The sequence below is a fragment of the Haliotis asinina genome, chromosome 2 (assembly GCF_037392515.1).
Source record: "Haliotis asinina isolate JCU_RB_2024 chromosome 2, JCU_Hal_asi_v2, whole genome shotgun sequence".
Classification (NCBI taxonomy): domain Eukaryota; kingdom Metazoa; phylum Mollusca; class Gastropoda; order Lepetellida; family Haliotidae; genus Haliotis; species Haliotis asinina.
The window spans coordinates 65,148,274-65,175,433 of record NC_090281.1 but is presented as its reverse complement, the minus strand read 5'-3'; the positions used below and the strand labels follow the sequence as shown (position 1 = coordinate 65,175,433).

General features: G+C 40.3%; 1 long non-coding RNA gene across 1 annotated transcript; it reads left to right on the top strand.

Moving 5' to 3' along the window:
• The first annotated feature begins 3,928 nt into the window (after window positions 1-3,928).
• LOC137274178 (uncharacterized) lies at window positions 3,929-24,590 on the top strand. The gene is made up of 3 exons (XR_010956172.1): window positions 3,929-4,025; window positions 19,998-20,049; window positions 22,058-24,590. It is a non-coding gene; the product is annotated as an uncharacterized lncRNA (long non-coding RNA).
• Window positions 24,591-27,160: the final 2,570 nt, after the last annotated feature.

Genomic DNA, 27,160 nt, shown 5'->3' with positions numbered 1-27,160 from the left:
AGTGGGTGACGTTTGGTAGGAAACTGGGTTTGATGTGTTCCGCTGCCTGTGCTTGGAAAATGTACCCGACGAGCTGTCCAAAATTGTGTTTTATTATAGTTTGAAGGTCTTATTGTACTCATGTGTACATAGAATGGCTGTTGATAGCCTAGATGATTTTGAACAAAATATAAGGTTACTGTGGAAGTCCATGGGAAAACATTTGGCGTTGTGTAACTTCCTGTGTGTAGAGGGAGACAACCCTTGATAGTCTATTCTCCATTCTAATAGAAATATCAACTCTCACGATTCTATTCTGAAGACATATCCTGGTGTTGTCATCAACCTGCGGTATTTGAAGCAGTATTATAATTAGTATGGAAGATGTTATAATGTCAGTAGTAAATACTGCATGATTATTTTGTTCAAAGCGTTCGGTGTATATTTCCAGATACACTTACCAGCAAGTGCTTACACTCACAACATTCACTATATGTTATGCATGTATATATGGTTATATGGACGATGAATTTTCTCTACAGACTTGGGGGAACCAACTGCAAATCTTATGCAGATGAACTGCTCGAAGACCATGCGTCGAATTTCTGAAAAACATGAGCAAATATTGTGGATATGTGAACAACTGCATTTTGGTGTGGAGTTTTGTTAAGAATTCGCTACTTTTCACTGACTTTGATAATTTATTGACCTCATGACCATAATCTTTTCAATGTTTCGAATTTGTACAATAGTTTATATGTAAAGCATACCTTTAAACAACAAAGAATGTTTTGCAAAATTCAGTTTAGGACAGTTCCTGAGGTAAGTGGCTATATCTACACCAGTGAGTCTAAACGTTTGATGGGAAGTATATAAATACATACATATATGTTACGATGTTGCTATCAGAGATGATACCGCAATATAGCTGTAATATAGCTTAGTCAGCGTTAAACAACTCACTAAGCGATGGAGAGAGATAGAATTGATCTAAAGCCTCTCTTTAAGAGGCGGCTTGAGGGCTTGAGTGGTCAGACCCACTGATGTGGCTGATACGTACATAGATTGATCATCAGTGATGTCTTTCACGGAATGGTACAGCCTCCATCGTCAACCTGGTAGATTGCTTAGTGGGGCGTTAAACACCAAACAAATTACATAATACCATATTTTACGTGGTATTGTTATATGTAAATATATTATTTTATTTTATTTAATTAAAATATTCATCTTCCGATCAGTACACCAGTTAAGTGTCCTGATACTCAGACTATCCAGTTGGAAGGTTCCGAAATAGATCACTCTCCATTTTAACCCCAGATTGATAGGCACGCACATAAGAGTGCTTCCATTGTGTCATCCTCTTTTCAACCTCCTTAGGAATGTACATATCAGTGTGCCACCCTATACAGCCTCTCTCTATATATACTGTATTTAGGGTCTCTCAAAGGATATTCTACCCTTTGATTAATGTAACGTGCTACCCTCTGGTCGCTGTGTACACATGGAAAGGTCCCAACGTTTCTTTGTTCCAGTATAAAAATCTTATCGTCAGACATATTGCATTCTCTTCTCGCTTAGCCACCCCCAAAGGCAACGAACTGCTTTGAGGCCACTCTTTCACCTTTTTAGACCTCTTGACATCACATTTAAAGACTAGTTTGCGTCCCGTATCATTCTATAAGGTCAGCACTTGCTTTACATTGTTTGGTTGCCTGGTGAATTAATGAGTCGGCTGTCTGTATCTTGTGTAACACATTGCGTCGGTGTAACAAATGCTTGGATGGTTAATGTGTAAACATGTGGCTTTGCGCTGGCGACAGTGTTTGCCATAATGATTTCATTCCATCATAGCAGTCACCGTTTAAAGGAATGTCGTTTTCATTCTTTGTAACCAGCTTCTCCCTGCTCCGTTTATCAGCTGAATGATGAGTCATCTTTGCACAAGGATGCACATGGATGATAAGGAATCTGATGTGATTAGCAGGAGTAAACGAAATACTAACATGCAGTTATTGGATTTTGTGTAATAACAATCAACTGGCGGTATTAGTGAGTGAGTTTAGTTTTTCATCGCACACAGGAATGTTCCAGCTATATGGTGGCAGTCCGTAAGTAATCGCGTCTGGACCAGATAATCCAGTGATCAACAGCATGCCCATCAATATGTGCAATTGGGAGCCGATGACATGTATCAGCCAAGTCAACTTGCCTGACCATCCGACCCATTTACTCGCTCGTGCGACAAGCGTAGCCTCCTTTTGTTGGCAAGCATATTTTGCTGAAGGTCAGTTCCAGCCCGGATCTTCACGGGTAACTGGCGACAATAACACCAGTATGACAAGAACGATAAGACCAGGATTGGAAGATGATTTGGCGAACTTGGATTTTATTAGTTTTTCGAAGGTTTCTTCTTTCGTCTGTGGCTGATCATAATGTTCGTATTTACAGTCTTGGCTTGGAGTCAGGAAATATGTTTTGAGATTTTAGGACGTGATGATGTTTCAGCAGGGGTCATGTGTTATTATGGCGACTCTAGCGCGTCTACAAACTGTCGTAAGGTTTCGGGGGAAGACGAATTTAAAAGGGAGCGTTTTTTATGGGTTTCTTCTCATTGAAGGCATTCCCCGCCCACATCTTTAGGCTGTCCATCGAGTGAGTGAAGTTGGTTTTACACCTCTTTTAGCAATATTAGCATACCACGGTGGAGGAGAGAGATAGAGACTTCACACATTGTACCTGTGGGGAATATGTGCATGATGAACGGACATTGCAGCTGGTACCGGAGGTTTGCAAAAATCCTGTGGGTAAACCAGAGCAGAATAGTTGCATATCAGACCGAGTGAGTGAGTTTATGTTTATGCCACACTCAGCAATATTCCAGTTATATGGCGTCGGTTTGTAAACAATCGTGTCTGGACCAGACAATCCAGCGATCAACAACATGAGCATCAATCTACGCAAATCGGATATAATGACGTGTCAGCCGAGTCAGCGAGCCTTTACCGTTAGTCGCCTCTTACGTTAAGCATGAGTTCCTGAAAATCAAACATAACCCGGATCTTGATGTATGCGCTGCACATCAGAAGTTACAATAATATTCACTTAAGATGATCGCATATGATTTTGTCGTGACGTGTCAATTGTTGCAGTTAAGAAATGTTATAAGTAAGACACGTGTCTGTATTACAGTGTCTGATGCAATAGCCAAGCGATATCTGGCTAGTCTAAAAATTCATCAAATCTGATTGTGAATATTGTTTTACGCCTCAGCTGCAATACCCAAGCGCTATCTGACCAGTCCGTTGTTAATGAAGTCTGGTTCAGGTACATCGTGTATCCAATGGTTAATAACAAGGGTAAAGATACTTGTTGGCGGGAGTAAGGACACATAATAAGGAGGGACACACGCTGAAAACACTGGAGAATCAACAAATATATGCCATATAAACTACGAATGACTTTCATAAAACATGAATCCTTTAATGAACACTTGCTGAACTCTTCTACACACTGGAATAATTCATGCATTGCAAGATTACACGACAGCGGACAGGCGTGTAATGACAATGTATGTCACTGATCTCATTATTTAAATGCAGTTTTGTTTTGTACAGTTCCGTGTCTACATTCACATTATTTTAGTGGGGATTTCATGAATCAGTTGTGCCATGTCACGGTCGTGTTCACCTGGTGAGATTTCTTCTAGATAGTAGCAGTGTCACCCTACCACACATAACATTATGCAGCCTCTTATTTAAGTGAAAACAAAAATTAAACCTGATTCAGTTGGGTAAATGAAGGATAATAATTATCATAAGCTAAAAATATAAACAAAAAATCCCCAACAATGTTATTGTCCAGTGAATATGAACACGTGCTTGTGAATGAACCAGGAAGTGTATCTAACCTACATAACTAGCCCGAATTTGATTGGCTATGCCGTGGGAACTGCACTTCTACCCTGTCAGATGAGCTGTGCAGTTTTATGGATTGCGATTGACGAAACGGTCACGAACAGAAACCGGTTCGGCGAATCGTGTTTGGTAAGTGATGATATTTCCCGGATGAAATCACATTGTCCTTATAAATAGTGACTGTATACGGATCAAACATTTTATCGTCTTCTTAAATACACATTCCTCCGAACGTGTTTTAATGTGTATGGTTACATGATTGTTTGAAACTAAGGTTTCATGATTGTTTCCTAATTTTCGAATTAACATTATATCAAACTAACTGCTAGCCATTTTTCCCCATGAACGTTTAGAAAGGAGAGATAAATAACAGGACGATGAATACTGACTGAATGACGTTTTATCAACATGCACTAACATGCTTGACATTTCTATATGTAGTAGCTATATTCGCTTTGTATAAAACATCGCAAATGTGCATGTGGAAAGCGGGTCCGTGTCCGTACATCATTGTTTTCAGTCTGCCCGGACGTGGACAAAACAGTGATTACACATAGACGTTTGGTTGTCCTGAGCTTGAAAAAGCAGATAAGCTAGGGTTACACACACGTGGGACATGTGATGGCATCTATGTTATTGCGAGTGTACGTGTACGGAGGGATATTGTACTGTGTTTCTGTGTGTTAAGGTGTTAAGTAGCATTGAGGTGTCACTTTATTTTGTACTTACATTCTCTATACGTTCCAAGTTGTGGATGTTTCATTTGAGCTTTTCGTATTTTTAAGTTAATACAATCCTGTTGTATACGCGTTTCAGCCAGCACTCATGCACTGATGTAATGTACTACCTATTCTTACGAATACACTCCCCAAAACCCTGTATTAATTTTCACACAAAGCTTCGTTATTTTTTAAGATATGTATTCAAGTACACATATGGATGGCATAATCGTACATGTAATGTTGTTTACATTCCCAAGCCAATTGTTTCGTCTCATCGGTTTTCTCTTCATTGCGTTATACGACGTGACTGAAACCCTGTGATCATCACCCGGTGGAACATGTAACCTTCTTGTACAAACGTTTGAGCACATAGAATTAGCAAATACTCAGAATTTCTCCATTTCTCCTAACAGGATCATGACATCGTTCCAGGACATACTTGGCGGTGCCAACATTCTTTATCAGTATTTGGTGACACTATTGGAATCCGTAGTTATTAATGTTTTAGGCATTTAGCTGTACTGTATTGCATTGGAAAAACAAATACTACTTGCTTATCAGTGGCTTCCCGTGTAAGTCCTGGTGGCTGTAACGGTTACCTGGGCAGATTCCTCAACACTTTAAGCATAATGCTTTATTTCATAATGACTGCAGTATCAGCAATGCACCGTTAAGTCTTAAAACAATTACTTTTTCCCCTTTAGCTTCTCTAGTGTTCCAGTGTTCACGCGGCTGTAATGTAATGTTTCAAAGAGTTTGATCTGTCCAGATGGAATCCACGCTTTTGACATGTAGCTCTAATTGTGTTCAGTTGTGATCCCTTGGATCGGTGGATCTGTCCAGATGGAATCCATGCTTTTGACATGTAGCTCTAATTGTGTTCAGTTGTGATCCCTTGGATCAGTGGCTCTGTCCATTTGAAATGAATTATTCCTGATATTCTAATTGTGTTCAGCTTTGATTCAATATGTCCATCAAATGAGCCACTTCTTGTTCCTAATGGTTTGACTTTCATTTGGGTCGATTCCCCCCAAAAACCGATGTGGCTCCGGCCGTTAGTGGATATAAATTGTGTGCAGCCGATTCGTTCCATAGGGATTACCTCTAACAAGAATAAGAATTTGCATAATTCGTTAAAAAAAATAAGAAGAAGAAAAATGAAAAAAAGCTGACGTAAGGTCAGTGGAAACAGAGATCGTTTATGCTCGATCCTAATTCAGACCAAATGCAGCGGGGCCATCCAGGAAATAACTGTGTACCTGTGTACTTGACAATGTGTACTTGAACTGTGACACATCTCACAAATAGTATTGTCAGTTGTCCACGATACCAGTTACGGAGTTATACAGACACCGTCATGTGATCAGAAAACTATTCAGCTGAATGCACGGGGTTTGGGCATTCCTGATACTCTTAACATTTAATGTGGTTATAGAGGCTGTGTGTCTAGCGGAGTAATGTCACATACTTATATTGTTAGTTGCCGTTTCCAGTATTTAGGGGATATTGTAATAATTCATTTTATTACTGATACGCTAATGAACAAGTCATTAAGGAACACCGCGCGTTTAAAATGGTTTGGATTGCAGACGTTCGCACAACCACGTTGACTCCTACCATCAGACATGTAGGTGACATGGCACGAAATCTGTGGCCTCATTCCACAAGACGTTAATATGGTGCTTTTTGTTACCCTGTCTTGCGCTCAATTTGTCGGCTGGTTGGCTGTTTAACGCTGCACTACAGCAGTATTCCAGATGTATGGCTGCGGTCTGTAAATGATCCAGTCTGGACCAGGCATTCCAGGGATCAACAGCATGAGTATCGATCCATGTAATTAGGATATGACAAACCTGACCACCTATACCCCACATGGCATTTTACGACAAACATAGTGTGCTGCAGACCATATCCAACCTTGATCTTCACGCGTTCCTTGTGCTAGGCATAACGGGAACAGGAACTTTGTGGCTCGTTAGAATATTTTGTTGGAGTGGGGTACTGTGGACTACTGGAGTCAGTCCGAGCTAGTACAACCTGTCACAGACGCAGGTACACACAGCAATAATCTTTTTGAACATAATGTTCAACTCCATTTCTCCTGGCCATTTATGAAAAAACGTGTAGTTCATGTTTCATATGATTACAATTCCATGTGTACGGTTGTCAGGCGTTTAGAGGATACCCTAAGGGTATCTTCGTGACAGAATGCTAAGACTGTAGCGTTGAACAAGCGTCGCTGAGCAAAGACAGGCTACCTGTAGAATTGATTAGGTAATACGTATTGTCTCAAGCCATATCGATTATGAGCATGAATATGTCAGTTACTTTTATGCCTTCTAGCACTAACTCCGTTTATCGTTCACTTGAGAGAGACCTGTGCTGGATGAAAGCTGGGACATCGAGGCCATGTCAGAGATCAACATTTTCGGACATTTGTAAAGTGGCTTTATTACGGATGGCTTGTATCGACTTGTATCAACTGAAGTCCAAGTGTAAATGATCGTAATGTTTATTGCCGTGCCAAATCTATGTGGCCTTTATCATCGTTCTCATAAATCTGTTTCAACATATTTATTCTTGCTGTGAAACGCGAAAACTGAGACATTATGGAGACAATTTTGACTGTGTCTTTTTGCATGTATCCTTTTATCACTGTCGCCCGTCAGATTGCGCTTTTTCAAGATGTCACCATTCGGCCATCTTCTTACTGGTGCATTGTGCATGTCTGTATTGCCAGTCAGCCACTTGGCTGTGAAAACTGGGACAAAAGAGAAGTGACGGCAATCGTATTTATCTGAAATGCTCTCATAGAACTTTACCAGGTGATAAAAACACCACAGATTGGCAGAATAAGGACCTTACGTTACCGAATTGTCATGTTTAAAAGGAGGTCATTGCTTGAAGGCTGGTTAATTGTGTGTGCTTGCACATAAAATACAGCCACTTTTTATTGCATATTTATTTAAAGGTTTACTTCCCTCGGGATTAGACAGTGACCGTATAACCACTTTGGCCTTTATTGAACATATTTGTAAAGTGTAAACGGTGCACCCAATGTTGATAGTGTTTTCACTTCTGTTAGTTTAATGCTGATCCGCCTAGGCGTAGTTTATTTTGAAAACGAAATTGCCATGGTTGGTCGGATCAAGTCCAACAGATGGTTTACCTTTAGAACTTTAAAAGATCAACAATACAACTTTGCAAATATTAATGCTTGAGCAAATCCTAATCATCGTCCCCTTTACCCAACGATCCGAGCCTCATTCTCGACGTTAGAGTCAATTGCATAGCGCAAATTTTACGATCGGGCCGACGCAAAGTCTACCCCTCCCTCCTGTAATGCGATGTGTTGATCGCATTACAGAAAATCTTTGATCCTCTTCTCTTCACCATTTTACGATTAAGATAGGGATTAATCCCCGTTCAGCACACTTTATATGGAATAGGATGGCCCGGAAAGCAGCTTAGTATCCCTAACGAGAATGTCCGTCATTAAACATGAATACGGATTGTTGATTGCTATTCTGATTATTTACAATGTCAAGAATAAGTCTGTTTGAATGTCGACAATATTCATATGTTTGCGGGAATACAAATCGAACACAAACAAAATCGAACAACAAATCATTTCTGTACATGTGGCTTTACCAAGACATTATCTTGATGTAATCTGTCATTACAATGTAAAGTGCTTATAATATGTTATGAACTATTTTTATATAAACGGAATCACTGTAAGTTCCAATTTTCGCAATGCCAGATACACTGGTTTGGTTCATCCTCCAGGTGTGTAATCATGAAAGGCTTCTTCAAAGAAAGTAATTGCACGTATGTCACCAATGTGATCACTCGGCATAGGGGTAACAGGACAGTTTGACATAAAATTAATATAATCATTTTTACTGCAGCATTGGAGTAATACAAATCATATTTCTTCGTGAAATATTAAATATGTTGATATTGTCAAGTAAATAATTTTCTTGAAGGAATACGCCCTTGATGAGTTTTAGGTTGAACGGTGTCAACATCCCTAAACGTATTAGCATACATTACACGACGTCATTCGTGAGCCTAAAGCGTTCTTTGAAACACGAACTGGAAGAATGGAGATGAACGGACTTCCTTTCAAGATGAGTTTAGTTTTGCATGAAATGATCACATTTGAAGTTTGAAACCGAATGCGAAATAGGCACTATCAACTTCATATAAAGGTCAGCGAGTTTTATCGCACAGTCCGTTTATATCATGAGCAGCTGATCGGGGCCGTCAACATTGGGGTCATTTGACATTTTCTTCAGGGTTGACAACGTTATCATTGAAATCAACTAACAGTTTAACAACAGGTTTAAATTTAAACTCCATACTATGATGACCCTGTATGGGTACAGAGGGGTATTGTGACATGTCTCCTATTTGACTATTTATCTTTGTGAGTGCCATTCCCTTGCGTGTTTATTCTCCGAATACATCAAACTGTGAAACGATTGAATACAAGTGAAACACTGTTTAATCCAACTCAGGTCCATATTGGTTTATGTAATGCTGTATCATCCTGGCAATCTGTTAGCCATACCATGTGGTCCTTGACGAATAAACGCTTAAAATGAATGCGCCGGGCCATGTTAATAAGTTTTTAAAGTGCATAAAGACAACATTGAATAGATCTGTAGATGACGGTCAATGTAAATATTTGGATCCACCGGGTAAGAAATGTATTAATGTTCCCTTCGGAAAGAAGACACACAGATGAAGACGGGGACGCAAGTCACCCAGAGCCCTGTGCACATGACGTGCATATGCATTCTGACATATATTTAATATCAATGAATATTCACTATAATTTTCACTGTAAGTAATCATTATAGCACATTTTATATCGAATGTAGTTAAAATGGTATACAACAGATGAACGCCCCCATCACAAGTTCCACTAGGCATTTCACGACACCTAGTACTTCCTGTAAAAACCATGTATCATACCTTTTCGAATGGTCATTTGACAGTAAAGAAACCGAAAGTCCTTGCAGGGATAACGCATTTCCGACCTAATCACCCAAAAATTAACTATTACGCCTGTCAACAGTTGTGACAGCTAAGAATGGCTGTACACTTGGTCCGATTTTGTACAGTCATTTTTGACGGTCGTGCAATATGGAACCAGAATTGGTTCTTGAATACACGCTTGTCATCAGAAATCTGGTCCCGGAAGTAAGCTTGGCCCGTCTTGGCACGCCCAAAGGTAGCAGGGAACCAGCTTAGTACCGGAAGTAGCACCTCACAAGACTTACAGTCCCTGTTGTGCAACATCCGCTTAAAGTATAAACGCATTGAACATAGTATAGCTGAAGACGTCAGTTTGTATACAAGTTTACTATGTGGTAGATTAAAACGTTCCTGGCAGTGATAGGTCTGATATGGGTGGATATGCCATCTGAGAGGGGAATGTTGCTTTGTTCAAGTCGGCGTCGTAGCAAATAGGCCAGACGCCTTCATTAGATTTATTCTAAATGGACTTAATCCTTGAGCATATGTAGGCGGTACGTGTTGAATAATAGGATAAAACACTGCGTAAGGAACTGAAATCTCAGCTCACTCATTCATTCAAATTCTTTCAGTGTTAAAGGTATTTTGGACATTAATATGCTGAAAGCAGGTCATTCTCACGCGTGAAAGGATACTTTTGGGCGATTTTGTGAAAAAGCACAACTCAATTTTTATACACATTCATATACCCTCTTTGTAAACATTCATTTTCAGATGTCAATATTTGTCAGCAGAAAATGGGCACCGAGTTGGGTGTGATCGAAAATGAACGAAAACCCGCATGCTTATATTGTAGTAAAAACTCACAGTTATTATCCTGTTCACAAGTATTACCAATTTATTTGAGGCGTTAACTCACGGCCCTCAATTTTTACCAGCTTGACAGTCTTCTGTGCACATAAATAGGCGAAATACACCCACGTTCTTGTCTGTTGCCCGTGACAACTGTGTGCAGTGACGGTAATTAATAACCGGGAGGGGAGAAAAGGGGTATTCCCCAAAAGTGGCCCCAAAATACGTGTCGAATGCCATGATTATACGGCCGCCACGTGTCATCTGACTGTAGTTGTAGAAACGTGATATCATTGAAACGAACAAATAACCGGTTGATAGTAAACATAATACCTGAGCTTACTGCTTCTCTACAGCTCAACCCATGATGACGCAAACCAGCAAACTGTGTAAGGCATATCTGTGTTGAAGTGTGTGTTTGTTCGCAACACTCGACAATATCCAAGCTGAACGACGACGGTCTGTAAAGGTCGTGTCTAGACCTTACAATATAGTGGTTGACATCATGAGCATCGGTCTACTCAGGGTTAGACTGAACATTGAATGTTAATGACATGGAAGGTGGGACGTGTCACAGTGGTTGGTGTGCGTTTTACTGAATTAAATGTGAGTGAGTGAACATGGTTTTACGTTACTCCTATCGATGAAATTGATATGTAATGATTTATTGATGGACATTGTCATATGCATCGACGCGTAGACTGTCAACGGATCGATATCTATGCTCATCATTTTGAGTGAACGTGCATATTAATTATCGACTTGATTTCGCAATGCCATTTAGAAATTTGGTCAAATGTAACCAAGTACAAATGTTATGTTTAGGATTACATTTTCGTAGTAAAGTACAAATTCTAGTGCGTTTTGCCGTTGAGTACCATCAGGGATTTGAACCCGCACCCACAGTGTCAGGCACCTAATCGCCAGCACACAAAGTCAGTCGAGTAACCTGCTCAGTCACCACAGTCTAGACTACATGCTGTCCGACTGCCATTACTGTGGATGTCGCAGTGGCAAGCAGGTCAGGCGTCTGAGTTTGTGTGCTGGCGACCAGATTACATTTATCGACATTTATCAACTGCATTAGATACCTGCTATCATTACGGTCTGACCGATCGGAATGAAGCATTCTTCAGGGAGATGGAAGAATACTCGTTAACCTCTTCTCAGACTAGAGTCTTCCCCACCATGAAAGGGCGTCTGCATCACGAATCATGTCACGGGTCAACGTTGTTAATGACGATTTTAATGTAAATGAATTTATAGTGAATTCTAAACTTGTTTAATCACGATATGGCTTAAATATTGCTGATGTGACTTAAAATTTCAACTCACTCACTAATGGCAATTTTGATTACGTTCCCAACCGCTGATCTTGATAATTTCCAGTTTTTGGACAGAGTTCATAAAAAAAATATAGAACATGGCCTGCCAAAAATACAGTGTATGTTTATGCAAATGTGTAGGCATTGCTGATCCGAACCGAACGCGTAGTGGGTAAATTTCGGTTGGAACCGAACGCGTAGCGTGAGGTTTCAGTTGGAATAGTTAGTTGCCATCAATTCAGTACAGCATGTCTCTGATGTTCAAACACAGTAGGTTTATCTCCTAAATACATTCCAAGCAATTCATTCACTTCTAAACCTAAGTGTAGCATCCCTGTTGCAGTTTCATCTCCGGGGGATGGTGTAATCTAGGGGTCAAAGACGTGGTTGACACGTTATCGTAACCCGATAATGTTGACCACAGAATTGTATGGGACAAGGCTGTTTTCTTTTCGGGCAATCAAATGCTGGCTTAAGTTTTGGCAATTTCTGACTTAAAACTTAAAACTGGGTCGGGGTAAACTTAGCAAGAAGGCGTTTGACTTAAGTCGGAAAACAATATGGCTGCCATAGCGACGAGGCGTTTTTCGTTTCATCAAGAATGGCAAAGTCTCGTTAAATACAGTGATGAAGAACTAATTCGGCGATACCATCTATCTGGGAATGGCATTAGATTCGTCGCCAGGCTAATAGCGCCAGACGTAGAGCCAACAACCACCCGTAACCACGCACTGGATGTAACACAAAAGAAGTTCATGACACTGAGGTATTTTGCCACCGGAAAATTTCAGTTGTGCATTGCGGGCGATCAAGGTGTCAGCCAGTCTACCATTTCCATAGTTGTGAATGACTGCATACGGATTTTGTCATCTGACAGGACTGTCAAACAGTTCACTCGATCCCCACTACAACTTTGTTGACATCGGGCGTCACCAGTCTAACTTTTATCGTACTGCAAGCTTTCCCGGACTTGTAGGAGTGATCGACGGAATGCACGTTCACATTCAAGCCCCAACAGAAACCGAAGATAAGTTTGTAAACCGACATCACTACCACAGCATCAATACATAGATCGCTTTCGATAGCGAAGACACGATAATCGACCTTGTCGATCGTCGGCCTGGATCGACAAACAATTCACGCGTATTGACTAACGGCGGTCTCTACCAGTTGTTCGATCGGAATGTTGTCCCCCATCTGATGTCACCTTCGCAGTGACAGTGGGTACCCCTGTAGGAAGTGGCTACTAACCTTTTCCTTAAATCTTTGTTTCTTTATGAATACAGCCCCAGAACCTAGATTTTCGAAGTTCTCTTAGCGTTATGATAGTCGTAAGTGCCATGCATTAACATTAACTTTGACTATCCTAGCACTAAGAGAGCATCGAAAATCTAGGCCCAGACACTTACGTTCTCAGCGATATGAGAGCTTGGAAAATCTAGGCCCAGACACTTACGTTCTCAGCGATATGAGAGCTTGGAAAATCTAGGCCCAGACACTTACGTTCTCAGCGATATGAGAGCTTGGAAAATCTAGGCCCAGACACTTACGTTCTCAGCGATATGAGAGCTTGGAAAATCTAGGCCCAGACACTTACGTTCTCAGCGATATGAGAGCTTGGAAAATCTAGGCCCCGGCTCTTAGAAGTGTTAGACCGTTTTTGCAATACTTTTATGTGACTGTGAGCAGCAATCATTTCTTGGACATTTATCATCAAATAAGCGGACCCAGTTAGAAATGCTATACTATACAACTAAATGTATTCTCCTAAATTTTTGACCTTCCCGCTGTGACGATGGGTTGAGGTGAAATGGGGCATGATGATACTATTGTAGTGACATAGCAAGGGTACACGCGTGACTGCATGCGCTAGCTCTGTGTGATGTCTATTATTTCACTGTTTACTGGATTCCATGCAGTAGTGTACGGAGGTGGATAACATGCTGAGGCACGTACACCCGAATCCACAGCGTTACCTCCACGTAATATCAGAAGTATGAACCGTTTTGGTAAGTAGTCACTGAAGACTCCATTAATATGCATAATACTCACCAGGGCCTGATACAAATCCATGGCCTGTCGAAGTCTATAAGCAAGTTTCTCCAATGACTAAACCTTGTGATTACAAAAGACCGGTAACGCATTGAATGATCACATAGAATGCAAGAAAAGGTTGACAGTCAAGTTGTTTTTTTAGGTGCTCCCTTTTGAGTGAGGGTTGTATATGATACAAAATACTTGCGCCCTTCGCTATGCACCGGTTTACCGCAGGCTTTGGTTTGTGTGAGATAATACATAAACAACCCCTTTCTGGGAATACCCGTCGATTTCGCACAATCTGTCTGCCTTTGCAATAACAAAACAGACGCTAGTATTTTTAGCACATGTCCTTGAATAGCTGTTTAGTCCTTTCTTCGTTATACCAATGCACTTCAGTATCATGCAATTTGAGACGTATTATGGTATCTCCAACTGCACTGTAGTCGTGTGCAAAAATATCCGCATGTGAACACCTTACTGTTCAAATGAACTACTATACTAGTATATATTAGTGGAATCGAATGAATAATGTTTCTTGTCAGCACTAATATCTAATATATATATTTATTCATTATTTCAGTTATTACTAGAGTTCATCAAACATCGATATGAACACGTGTGAGAATATATGAGGTTTGACATGTGGCTATAAGGGTTAATGTACCTGGCAGCTAATGAGGCAATGTGTACATATGGAAAAAAGTATAGCAACATCACATCGCTGTTCTATGTATCTGATTTCACCATTAACCACAAAAGAGGAACTCACCCGAGACTCGATATATCGTACCCTACACGTGTCCTGAAGGAATAATTGCATGGTAAATCTAAATTCAAAAGAAAGAAAGAGGAGCATAAATGCTAAAAACATTGACTCTGTAGAGCTAGTCGCATGACGTTAACAAGAACGGTCATTCTGAAGATGGTGACATACAATCCTGACGTACAAGTGCAATACGTGTTCCAATACATCACGATTTTGTACTGGAGGATCTCTGTGACTCAAATTGTCCCAATATTGTCTGCTGTACATGTGCTCAGCCATCAGTCATGACGTCAAATTCCAATGACTTCGAGCTTGACACCAAGCTATAAGTGCTGATTTTTGAACTTCTCTGAGAGGCATTTACAAGTTGGAGTAGTAAGGAAGGATGACAATATATGGATGAACAACTTCTTTATTGCTATGAGACCGACGTTTAGGTGTAGGTTCTAACACCGTTATCAAGCAACTGATAAACAGTATGAGGAAGGGGGGCATATATACAGTTAGTGGATATGTTTGTAAGGCTTGACTGGGGTAGAAAGTCAGACGCAATAACAACACCCACCAACATCCGGGCCAACAACGATGAGTTCATCACCAACATTGAGTAATGTCTGCAGCAACTGGCACACCTGTATCAGCTCCTGGCGAGACAACATATACCAGCAAACCCACGACTTCCCCATGGGTTCCGCACTATCGTTCTTAATCACAGAGATCCTGAACCCCCTGGAAGAGAAAGCCCTGGAAACATCCCTCATAACACCTTCTGCTGGTTTGAAAAGTGGACGATACCTTTGTCACCCTTAAGCCTTACAGTGACCCCAAAGCTCTACTAGACCACATCAACTCCCAAAAACCACGTATCCAGTTCACCATAGAAGAAAGGTCCAATCGTGCCTTGCCGTGCCTTGATGTACTGGTTCTCAAGGACACTAGCAACAAACTAACCACTGCATTATACCGGACACCAGCCCACACAGAGCAAGGCCTTCACTTCGCTTCCAACCATCCACCCCAAGTTAAGAATCACCTCCCCCCTAGTACGACGTGCCCACAATATCTGTTCCACTAAGCAGCGAACTCGAATACCTAAAACAGGTCTTCATACAGTACAACACCTTCCCCGATCAGCTTGAGCAACAAACTGTACAGAAATTCAACAATAAAACAGAGGAAACCACCCGTCAGTAGACTACACCCTATGTCATCAGCCTCCCTTTCTGCGGGAGTGTCAGCCGTAAAGGCGTTAGACACCGCCCGATCCAGCCCATGTGCTGTTATTGTGTCTGGCTTCCTACCCCAATCAAGCTGTACAAACATTTCCACCACTTGTATATGTGCTCTCCTTCCTCATACTGTTCATCAGTTGCCTGATAACGGTAGTAGGACTTACACCGAAACGTCGCTCTCATAGCAGTAAAGAAGTTGTACACAGTACAACACAGTATCTGGTGATGAATAATGTTATCGAACCGTTCTGTTAGACAAACGACGAAGTGAAACCGTGTTGCAGCACGCCAGTTGACACGAAGTCATGAAACCTTGTGATTCCGTAAACGACTGTATCATCCCATGGCGTTGTCATCCCTGGCCCACTTGAACGCTTGACTTCGGTTAACGTCATTCGTTTGCTGTTGATTTGTGGCCAACCATCTGACAGCCGATAGATGACAACCAACACATCTGGCATTACCGATCAATGACAGACCATCATTTTGTACACCACTAATTTGCCGTTAGTCAGGTTCACAGGCTCACTATCTAATTATCAACCTACTAGTTTTACAATGTATGCAACATCAACATATTTTGCTCATACTATAGTTCGAATGAATTTATTGTGTTTTTAAATATACACATGGACGGTCTTTCAAATGAAATGCGTGTACAACCCATTTAGCTTGCCCCCACTAAAACTGTATTGAAACCAATCTTCCGTTAAACCAGTTATGAGTGGCCTAATACCAATTAAATCCCCGGTACTATATTACAATATATTCAGCATATCACATCAATGCCCTGCTTTTGTAACTGCGCCGATATATCGCCGTAACTGTGATAGAGAAGGTGTACAAAACTCTAAATGCAGCCTTATACATTCAAGCATGCACACACACATTCGCACGCATGCACAGAGAAAGGGAGAGACTTAATGAGAGACATGCACCCATCCATCCATCCATCCATCATGCATTCATACGTACGTACGTACGTACATACGTACGTACGTACGTACATACGTACATACATACATACATACATACATACATACATTACAGGAGGGAGTAAATTTGGAGTACATGTAACTCATCCACCTTTAGATATGGGAAGCTCACCCTTTACATGAACAACCTACTTAAACCCTTTACTGAAGACAGATAAGGCTGATAAAGGCCTTGCCCGTGTAACGTTACAACCTCTCATTTCCCTTTCCTTTTGATATTCTCCGCGAATACTCTATCGTTATCCGAGAAAGAAAATCAAAAACCGAAAAAAACAACTATACCTCTCTGTAGGGTTGTCGTTGTTGAACTATGACATGGTATTTCAAATCTCCGGTTCAAAGTGACCCGTTTGAGGGAGAGGGCCAGGAATACTGATTGTGGCTGTGGGCGATGGCAGACGCCACGCTCTTGCAGATGCAATGTGTCTCCATTTGAACACGGAATTCTATTTCCATTAGGTAAGTGGACATAACATGCAATATAATAGTAAGTCCTGTGAAGTGACTTTGTGCATTTGGAGTGGCCTTTGTTGTACTCGATCCGCGAGGTCCCGTCCGCGAGTGATTTTGGAGAACACCGAGCTTTAATTGACAAGTAGCGCTCATGACGAAATGTCCGAACGTGTTAGTCGGTACTTGTATCGTTCTGTTATTGACATTGGTAATGAAGCACAATGTATTATGTATGTGTGATGGTCGATATTTGTATCGTTCTGTTATCGACACTGATAATGAAGCACAATGTATTATGTATGTGTGATGGTCGATATTTGTATCGTTCTGTTATCGACACTGATAATGAAGCACAATGTATATGTATGTGTGATGGTCGATATTTGTATCGTTCTGTTGTCGACACTGATAATGAAGCACCAAGTATGTGCATGTGTGGTGGTCGGTTCTTGTATCGTTCTTTTATTGACATTGATAATGACTGTGAGTGACTTTATGTGGAAATTGCATGTGGTTGAGTTTCAACTGACTAACTGTCCATACGTGTGTGCTGTTGTGTATCAATTCAGTCAATGTCCGTGGTAAATGTTATTGAGTATCAGTTCAGTCACTGTCCGTGGTGAATGTGGTTGAGTATCACTTTAGTAAGTGTCCGAAAGTTTATGTGGTTGAGTATCAGTTCAGTAACTGAGCTCGCGTGAATGTGGTTGAGTATCGGTTCAGAAACTGTCCTCACGCGTACGTGGTTGAGTATCACCTCATTAACTCTCCGAAAGTTTATGTGGTTGACTTCACTTCAGTGACACTCTTTACCTGCATATGGTTTAGTATCAGTTCAGTAAGATATCTGTCAACATTACGTCCCGTCCTTCAGATGGATGAAGGTTATTTTTTCGTTCGCTCCATTGAATGTTTGAATATCAATTCAGTGACAGGATATGCGTGTGATATCGTGTTCTCGGCCGAAGACGTTAAACGGATATGTATGGCTACCAACGATGGTATTTTTACATGCAAATGTACAGTGAAAACAAACCACAGTCCTGTAACACTGGTAAATCCAAATACTCTATCTGACGGACTTGATCAAGGGAGCATTCATATTTTGAATAAATGAGTTTAGTTTTACTCCGCAAGCAGCGATATTCCAGCTGTATGGTGGTGGTCTGTAAATAGTCGAATCTGGACAAGACAATCCAATGATCAACATAATGAGCATTGATCTGCGCAAATGGGAACCGCTGACACGTGTTAACCAAGTCAGCGAGCCTGACCACCCGATCCCGTTAGTCGGCTATTACGACAAGCATAGTCTCCTTTTATAACTACCATTGTAAACCAAAAGTCACTGTGTTCTGTAATCTGATTGGTTGAAAAACATGATCAAATGGTATTAGATTCCCGGAAACTGAAAGACTATTCACTGCGTATTTACACGTAAACAATTGTTTTGTTGTGTCATCAACAGTGGTGACGTCATTCAAATCATATTGTGACGTAAAGTTAGAATGACGTCACAAATGAGCAACTCCAGATGCTACCATGGGAACCAGCTGAAACGGCCAGCTGATGACACTTTACTGCTGTACCCATACTCGATGTAAACGAGTGCAGACAGTAAAACCCCTTTGGTTTAATTTTTTGTTTACAATGTCGATAAACATCATGTGTTGGCCAATTTCCGGGTGTTATTGAGTATTTGAAGCACGGGAATATTTCATTTGAAACCTCCGGCTGACGCCGTCGGTTCCAAATGCATTCCCGTGCTTCAAATACTCAATAACACCCGGAAATTGGCCAACACATGATGTTTATCTCCTAATGAGTTGCTGAAGACCGATTCTACCCCGGATCTTCACGGGCATTTTACATTTTGAAACATGATTCAGTATCTCGCGTTATGAGACAACCGAAATGCATTGGTAATGATTACAACTTCTCGTCAATATAGTCAGTAACTATTGGAAACAAATTCCACAACAAACATTCCTTTTGAAGAGCGAACTCAGCCTTTGATCAAATCTCTGTATTTTCAGTATCTTGATAAAAAGAATATATACGTTTGAATCAGCATCGTATTTCAGAAAATTGAGACCATGAAGAGGTACGATCTAGTGTTGTGTTGTCCTTGTCCGGTTATGTCCAGACAAACGTACGACTTTCGAAACCGATATTTATCAACCTTCCTGCAGCACCAGGGCAAATCAGGTGAATGCATATTTTATCATGTTGATTCCCTTGTTGAAACGCGAACCTTAATAAATATCCACGTGCAAAGCTGTGAAGTCCGCACTTGAATACACTCATGTAAAGGCGGAATTCCATAATTTATACAATTCTACACTGCAACGCAGTGGGTCAAGTAGGTCACATGTCGCATGGCAGGAACGATTCAACTGCGCTAATGGTAAAGAGAGATCCTGGTGTCATCACTGATATTAGTGAAACGATCACACACTTTCCGCCACTGTTCTATTATGAAGCATGAAGTATATGTCTTTTACTTCCATTGGAATATGCCTTGACTGTTAGTCGAGACTGGTTATTCTCTGGCATTGACGTGCTGTATATATGTATTATGAATAGCAAAATTTAAATATACGCAAAATTCGAAAAAATGAAATCTCATAAAAGTGAGCTTTCATGTTTATGTCATCTATTTGAAAACTTGACAAAAACAGAGTTGCGTTTCTTTTACTGTTCAATATTTGTTCAATTGGTGTGTTTCAGGAGCCTGTTGAAAACTACAATTGGATCGTAATCAACACTAATGACGCTTTTGGTTGGTATCTGTTTTAATGCTTCTAGATTTCCTTGCTGATAACATTTACTATTCCCAAAGGTTACTGTTAAGATAAAAGTTACATTCCGTATGAATTAGCATAGATAACTTTAGAACGGAAGCTTGTAAGATTCTTATAAATGGAACCTTTTGATTGGAACGATTTATGGTTCTTCTCAAATGGACTTGAAAGTTAATCAGAAACATCACGACAGTACATCCATACGAATGTTTAACTGGAGAGTGGAAGTCTTTTACAGAAGTTTCATTTGATAAAATTCCACAACCTTAAGCAGTAAGTTTATTCAAGCGTAATCGACAATCAGTAAAATAGCAATGGGCCGAAGATACCCGATTAATATAGGGAAAGTACGACTGAGTTATACTGAGGCAACTTTTAACTGATGAACAAGAAATAATTATTCAGCGGCTCCTTAAAACCAAACAAATGCGGTCCTATTCAACTAATAAGAAAACCATTGCCTTTCAATATTATACTTCTTACAAGAAGGGAGCGAGTGTAAGGACTGTTACCGAAATAGTAGTAAGCCCTTATGACCTTTTTACTTCTTATGCTCTAATGGAAAGATGTTCTAAGACTTTGGCGATGAGTTTCTGAACAGGATTTACCTTTGGAGTATCTGAGCGGATTACTACACAAGGATCAATTCCTGGAGAAGTAGACGTATAACATATTTGGAAGCATGTTTAAACACATCAAAGAGAGGTAGCGGTTAATTAAAGAGGGAATAAACACAAGACGGAAGAAGCCTTTGTATCATCAACGCTTAGTGGGTTAAAACCGACGTGCATGTCGTCACTTCATGTGTCAGGCAGGTATGCTATGGGCATAGGAATTGCATGATAAGTTTCTGAATCAATGTTTTGTTTACAAAACAATCTTTGATGATTAAATACTAGCGGAAAAAGTTATTGTGCATCAGTGACTATCAATGAAAACAACGCTTAAACAAAAACGAAATGCCGATTTTGTAACGGAACAATGTGTTCATGTCAAAGATTCAACATATGTACACTTTATCTCTGGCTTGGAGTTAAGTGGTGAACCACCATAGCTCGACAACGTATATGGCAGCAATCTGTAAATAATCAAGTGTGGTCAACATCGTGCGCATGCATCTATGCAAATGGGTTACGATGACGTGTAAACCTGCATGCCTGATTACCGCCCGATCTCGTTCACCGTCGCTTAGCGTTCCTGAAGTCCAAGTCTAATGAACCCTGAATGTGTGGCACACATATAAAAGCGGTTCATCATGGCAATCTGGAATGTTCTTCATGGTTAACCCTGACAAAGTGCTTGTTGGTGTGAAGGTTTACGTTACACACAATTTATTTCCGCTAGTATCTTTATGCGCATAGTTGATACGTTTACCTGTGATATTTGATTAACAATGTTTACTGTTGTAAGAAAGGTTAGTACTGATATTTGCATAATATGTGCATAGAATCATGTACTCGGTTCTCACAAAAACATAGAAACCAGACGTATCGAACAGTACAGAGACATTGTAACGGCACTGGGCGGATTGATGATTAAACTTGTACACCCCTATTATTGCAGAAGTTTCAGTACGTACGAAGTTAATATCATGGCAATATTCTCATTTACTTCATATATGTATGACTTGCAATGTTTGGACATATTTGCTAGTCAGTTATTGTTTAACCTACACATATATTAAAAAGCATGCGACAATGGCTACATTGGGTAAGTGACAAGTTTTTCCTTTGTGGATTTACTTGGTTAATATTCAGTTAGCAATGTCTGGATCACATGGGCTGCTATATACTCATGGAAACAAATAAGGGAACACATGAAAGTACAAGTGTTCCGTTATTCTTTTCCAGATTTCTTCAGAAGGTATGTGGTGAAATCATGGAAATAAATAAAGTAACAGTATGTGTACTCATCAATCGCCAACTCTTAATACATGAAACTGTACTGTTATGTACATGTCTTGGTACTATGTTTTGTCTTTAACAGGTGTTGATACTCCTTGGATGTGTTGCAGTCACGAGGCTTGCTGAGAAAACTACATCGATCAAATGTGTATCATCAACGATACACAATGACATCAACACGTGTAGCACGAATTGTACATGGCCACAGAAAAGAAACTTACGAAGAGAACTTCTCAGATTCAAGAGAAATCCCGCTTTCAAGGACGCACTTCTCTACAATGTACCCCGAAAGATGAGGGAGTTTAGAAAAACAATTGAAAGAGACTTTGGAGTGCTTCCGACCAGGCAGCATAGGACGGCATTTATGTTTGATGGTCAGAAGAAAAGGTGCACGGGGTATTGGCACGAAGACTATTCTAACATATGTCGTAAAACGGATGTTTTGACATACAGTAAGTGGCGATATCCACGACGCATACATGAATACAAATGTTGTCCAGCGTCGAAAGACCTGGGAGGATATTGCAGGCCCGTCACTATTCCTGTACACGTCCTAAAGATCATCATTAGACAGTGTCCATGCGTTGTATGGGATTTCCATTACAAAACTGTTGGATGTTCGTTTGAACCTGACAATTCAAAAAGTTTCCGTAACAAGGTTTAGTGTTGCGATGAAGACGTTTTGCCTCGTTGTGAGTGGTCTGTGCGGTAGCAGGCCTAAAATACTGTTTGGATGTAACTATAGGGAGCAAACAGCTGACAGACTATAATGAATCGGCAGGTACGAGTTTCCAAATGTTTCCTTGTGACGTTGGTCAGGATACGTACAACTCAAACTGCAGTCTACTATGTGAACTGTCTGTAAGAGGTCCGTCTCGTGACTTAAATCATGTCTTACAACTGAGATAGCGATACAACTCTGTATCTACCTATAGTACATTCCAGCACACTGTCGTCTGTACCTAACCGACTCTACAATTACAGTCTGCAACAGTTGCATACCCTATAACACTGCCTCATGACAACTAATATTCCACATGTCGTGAATACCCCCAACGTATCATATTCTGTCTGTCGAGTCCTGGCAGTCTGAGCCTGGGCAGTCCTTCTTACGTGCCCTCAATACATTTTCGACAGCTTCGACAGACATCAAGGACAAAACCATACGGTTGCTGCTCCTTTATGAAGATGATGTGGCGAAATCGGCGTTGATCGATGAATGATCGAGAATTATCGTGCATACAAACGAATGTCGGTATGAGATTTTGAGTTTGCTGACGGACATCACTGGTTTATTATTAATTACACTGGCGGGCATAGTATGTTACCCGTGAATGTCCGAATTAGAATATTGGCCTTTAGTAAACCCTTGTTTGTCGTAAGAGGCGGTTAGCGGGATTGGTGGTCAGGCTCGCTGACTTGGTTGACGCACGTCATCGGTTGCCAGCTCGGCGGATCGACGCTCATGCTGCTGATCACTGGGTTGTCTGGTTCAGACTTGATTCTTTACAGACCCCATCCATATAGATGGAATATTGCTGAGCGCCGTAAAACTGAACTTACTCACTAACATAACATGCATCATATGAAAGAAAGTTGACGGTTCTTCATTATCGCGTCATGTAATGTATAAATGTGCTGGTTCCTGATAGCCAGGGTACACACAAGATAACCAAAGGTTATAACTGACGCTCAGTGTAATCCGCAGAATCTGACGTTATGTCAAGATGTTCCAAAGTCAATGTGCAGCTACATTCATGTACATAATCAGGATGTCCCTACATCAATGTGTGTGTAGCTGAAAACATGCAAAAAGTCAAGATAACCCTTCAAAACTGTGTAGCTACACACATGTACATATATGTCAAGATGACCCTACTTCAATGTGCTGCTGCACAGGTGTACATATACGTCAAGATATCCCTACACCAATGTGCGCCTGACACATGTACATATATGTCAGGATGTCCCTACATCAGTGTACTGCTGCCCCCATACACACGTATGCCAAATGACCTTACCTCAATATGCTGCTACATTCATGAACATTTACGTCAAGATGTTCTTACATCAATGTGCTGCTGCACACATGTAAATATTAGTCGATATGTGGATACATCAATGTGAAGCTGCATGCATGCACCTCTTCACCTGCGCAGTGACTCTGACACATGGCTTTACACACCAGTAAACGACATATTCACCAACCAAACCTGATATGCACTCACAAATTATGATTTTGAATCAATCTATCTCACCACTGCAGTCTTACGTGTTCAAATATTTGCGAAGCAAGTTAAACACAGTAAATCCGGGTCAGTTATTCATTCACTTTTACACGCATAGAAAATGTCGGTTTCACAAACTTCAGGTATGTAAACAGACTTTACGTTTGCGTTCATTTAAATGTTCAGTTTATGTGTATTAATACATTCATTTGTAATTTTACTGTAATAGATAAGGCCGCTCATTTACAGGCTGTTGCTCTCAAAATAGCTGTTCCATGTTTATAATGTTTTCTGCCCAGTGTGTATTCCATGAAAAGGTGAATAATTTGACGAATAACTGTCTCATTTCATGTTACTCTTTCTAATAAAGATATGTTAACAATCAAAGTGCCCGTTATGTGTACTTTAAGAAGGGACGTTCTCCCTGAAACGACGTATATTCAATGTTTTGCCTTCACACTGTGAAAATAATTCTTCTATGACCTCCATGGCGGTAAATCCCAGTTTTTGGAATTGTTTACATTAACAAGGATAGGCCGCTGCGACAATAGTGTTTCATGATTTTAAGACTTAAAGGATTCGAACATGAAACGGAACATTTGTGTATTTACTCGTGCTTGGAATGCCCAAAGATATAGTCTCGTAAAACAATGCGCAGCTAAATTTGTCATTCATGGGCCTATGAACATGAGCGTCCGACCTGTATGACCGATCTCTCTAATGGAAACGCAGTTGTTCATGCAAACGTTTCATTTTAAAACTAAGCAATAACAAAACATCTAAATGAAAACTAGTTAAGAATAACTGGCTGTATCGGATTTGACTATCATATTCCACCTCAATTAATGTCGACGCAGAAGTATGTATGGTTCCTTTGTGTTATTTCAGCTTGGTTACATTGCTTGTTATGCCACATATTCTCATTTCCGTTGCTCTTCAGTGTGAAAAATTATTTAAATGTTTGCACGAACATTTGGTGTACTACACGTCGTATTCTTAAATTGTCCCATTGTAAAAGCACATTTCAAAATACAATCAGACATAAACGCAAAGCTGTAGTAAGCATTTATCTGTAGTTGTATTCATGAGAATATATTATCACTTCATAGTCATGAACCTCGATAAAACATGTATGTTTTGTATATTGAACATTTGAAGTATTACAAACAACACGATATATCAGTAATGTTATAAGTGGTACAACTTGCATGTCCTTCACGGTGACAAAAGGTTGTAAATCACACACTCATTTATCACTCTTGCTCACTCATTCATGTTTCGTGTTTCAGATTCGAATGCTGGTCATCCTTTATTTCAATTTGGTGTGGATTAACAGTCTCACAAATGGAAAGACCTACGTCGTGAATAAACGCCGATGTAAAAGGCCAACTAAAAGACATTTGCAAAAAACACTGATACAGTTTACGAAACGTATACCCTATCTACTGCAGTACACTATCCCTGAAGTGAGGAAGCGAGCAAAATGGTACAAACAGAAAGATCGTTTTCCCGAAACGATACCCAAAATTTATGATTTGGTAGAGAACATCAAGAGGGACTCGGAGCCGTGTGTGAAATCTATTCTGTTAGAAGTCAATTATCTCAGATATCCTTCAAAACAAACTTTTATTCAGTGCAAGAAACGCAAAAAAGACCTTGAAGGTTCATGCAACCCGGTGAAAATGCCGGTTGCAGTTCTGAGGATCATGTATCCTTGGGATGAAGATAGGCAGTGCGTGTATGTTCCGTACGTTGAGATGAGGTCTGTCGGATGTTCTTGGCAACCATCTCGTGCTAAGCCAGTAAATAATAATGCAAAGACACCAGAAGGATGATGCAATTGAATCAAACAATGTGAGGTGTAGAATGAGACTTCCATGTTTGTGATAGAAATCATTACCAGCAGGTTCTATATTTTGGCGGAATCACTTCAATACCGATGCTGCCAGAACAACCAGCCATGTTGAAGGCTGGCACACAAGATGAGTAAAAAGATGACATCAAAATTTGTTCAAATTCATAAACATTTTGCAAATGAGTAAAGTAGCACAATGGTTGTTGTTACTCGCATCACATCAGGTGGCCGTTTGTCTCCTTGCAAGAGGAAGTATCGTGCTTTTGACGATCGGCACCCACCTGTAAAAGCAGGAACTGCTCTCCTGCTCCAGAATATGCTCTGTGTCACATCGGACTGGACTGTAATGTGAACGTGAATAAGCGTGTGTTATGAAATGTATGTGTGAAACTTGTTCATATGCTAACATGATTTTGGGTTACACGTTCTCAGTAAAGTACACATTCTAGTAATCTTGGAGTCGAGTCCCATATGCTTTGTTAAAAGAATTCGTTCGTCGTGTCCGATTAATATTATCTTAGATTGATCGTGTTCCTTTTCATATTTCATGTCAGTGGACTTGCAGTTTACATACACACACGTACCTAGCCAAAAGATGTCAACCACATTAGATGAAACAGTCTACTTCAAGAAAGTCGTTGAGCTGTAGCACCTATAAATAATCCATAATCAAAACATTCAGGTTGGTGGCCAACCGAAACCAATATTTCCAGATGAATCGTTTCCTGGCGCTTCCGGACAAACACCAGTCCATTACTCTTTGCCCAATGACCATGTTAGGTAAATAGCATATCTACACTATTGTTCATGTTCAAACTATTATTTTTGAATCCGTCCTTTGAAGTGAATCCGTCGGTAAATCCAAAGAACGGCAGATTGTATTGATACACCCAGAGGACTATTATGAATTTTATTGTATTCTTCTATATTTCAACTTGTTCTTCGACCATGGAGTTGAAGCGACCTTGGCCAAAAAATTAGTTGAAGCCGACTAAAACGTAGCTAAAGTTGAAACGTCCTGGAGACAAAGTGAAGTTGAAACCAACGAAGATAATCTGCTCGATAATCAAAGCAAGTCTCTTAGATGCTATCTCAGACCTGG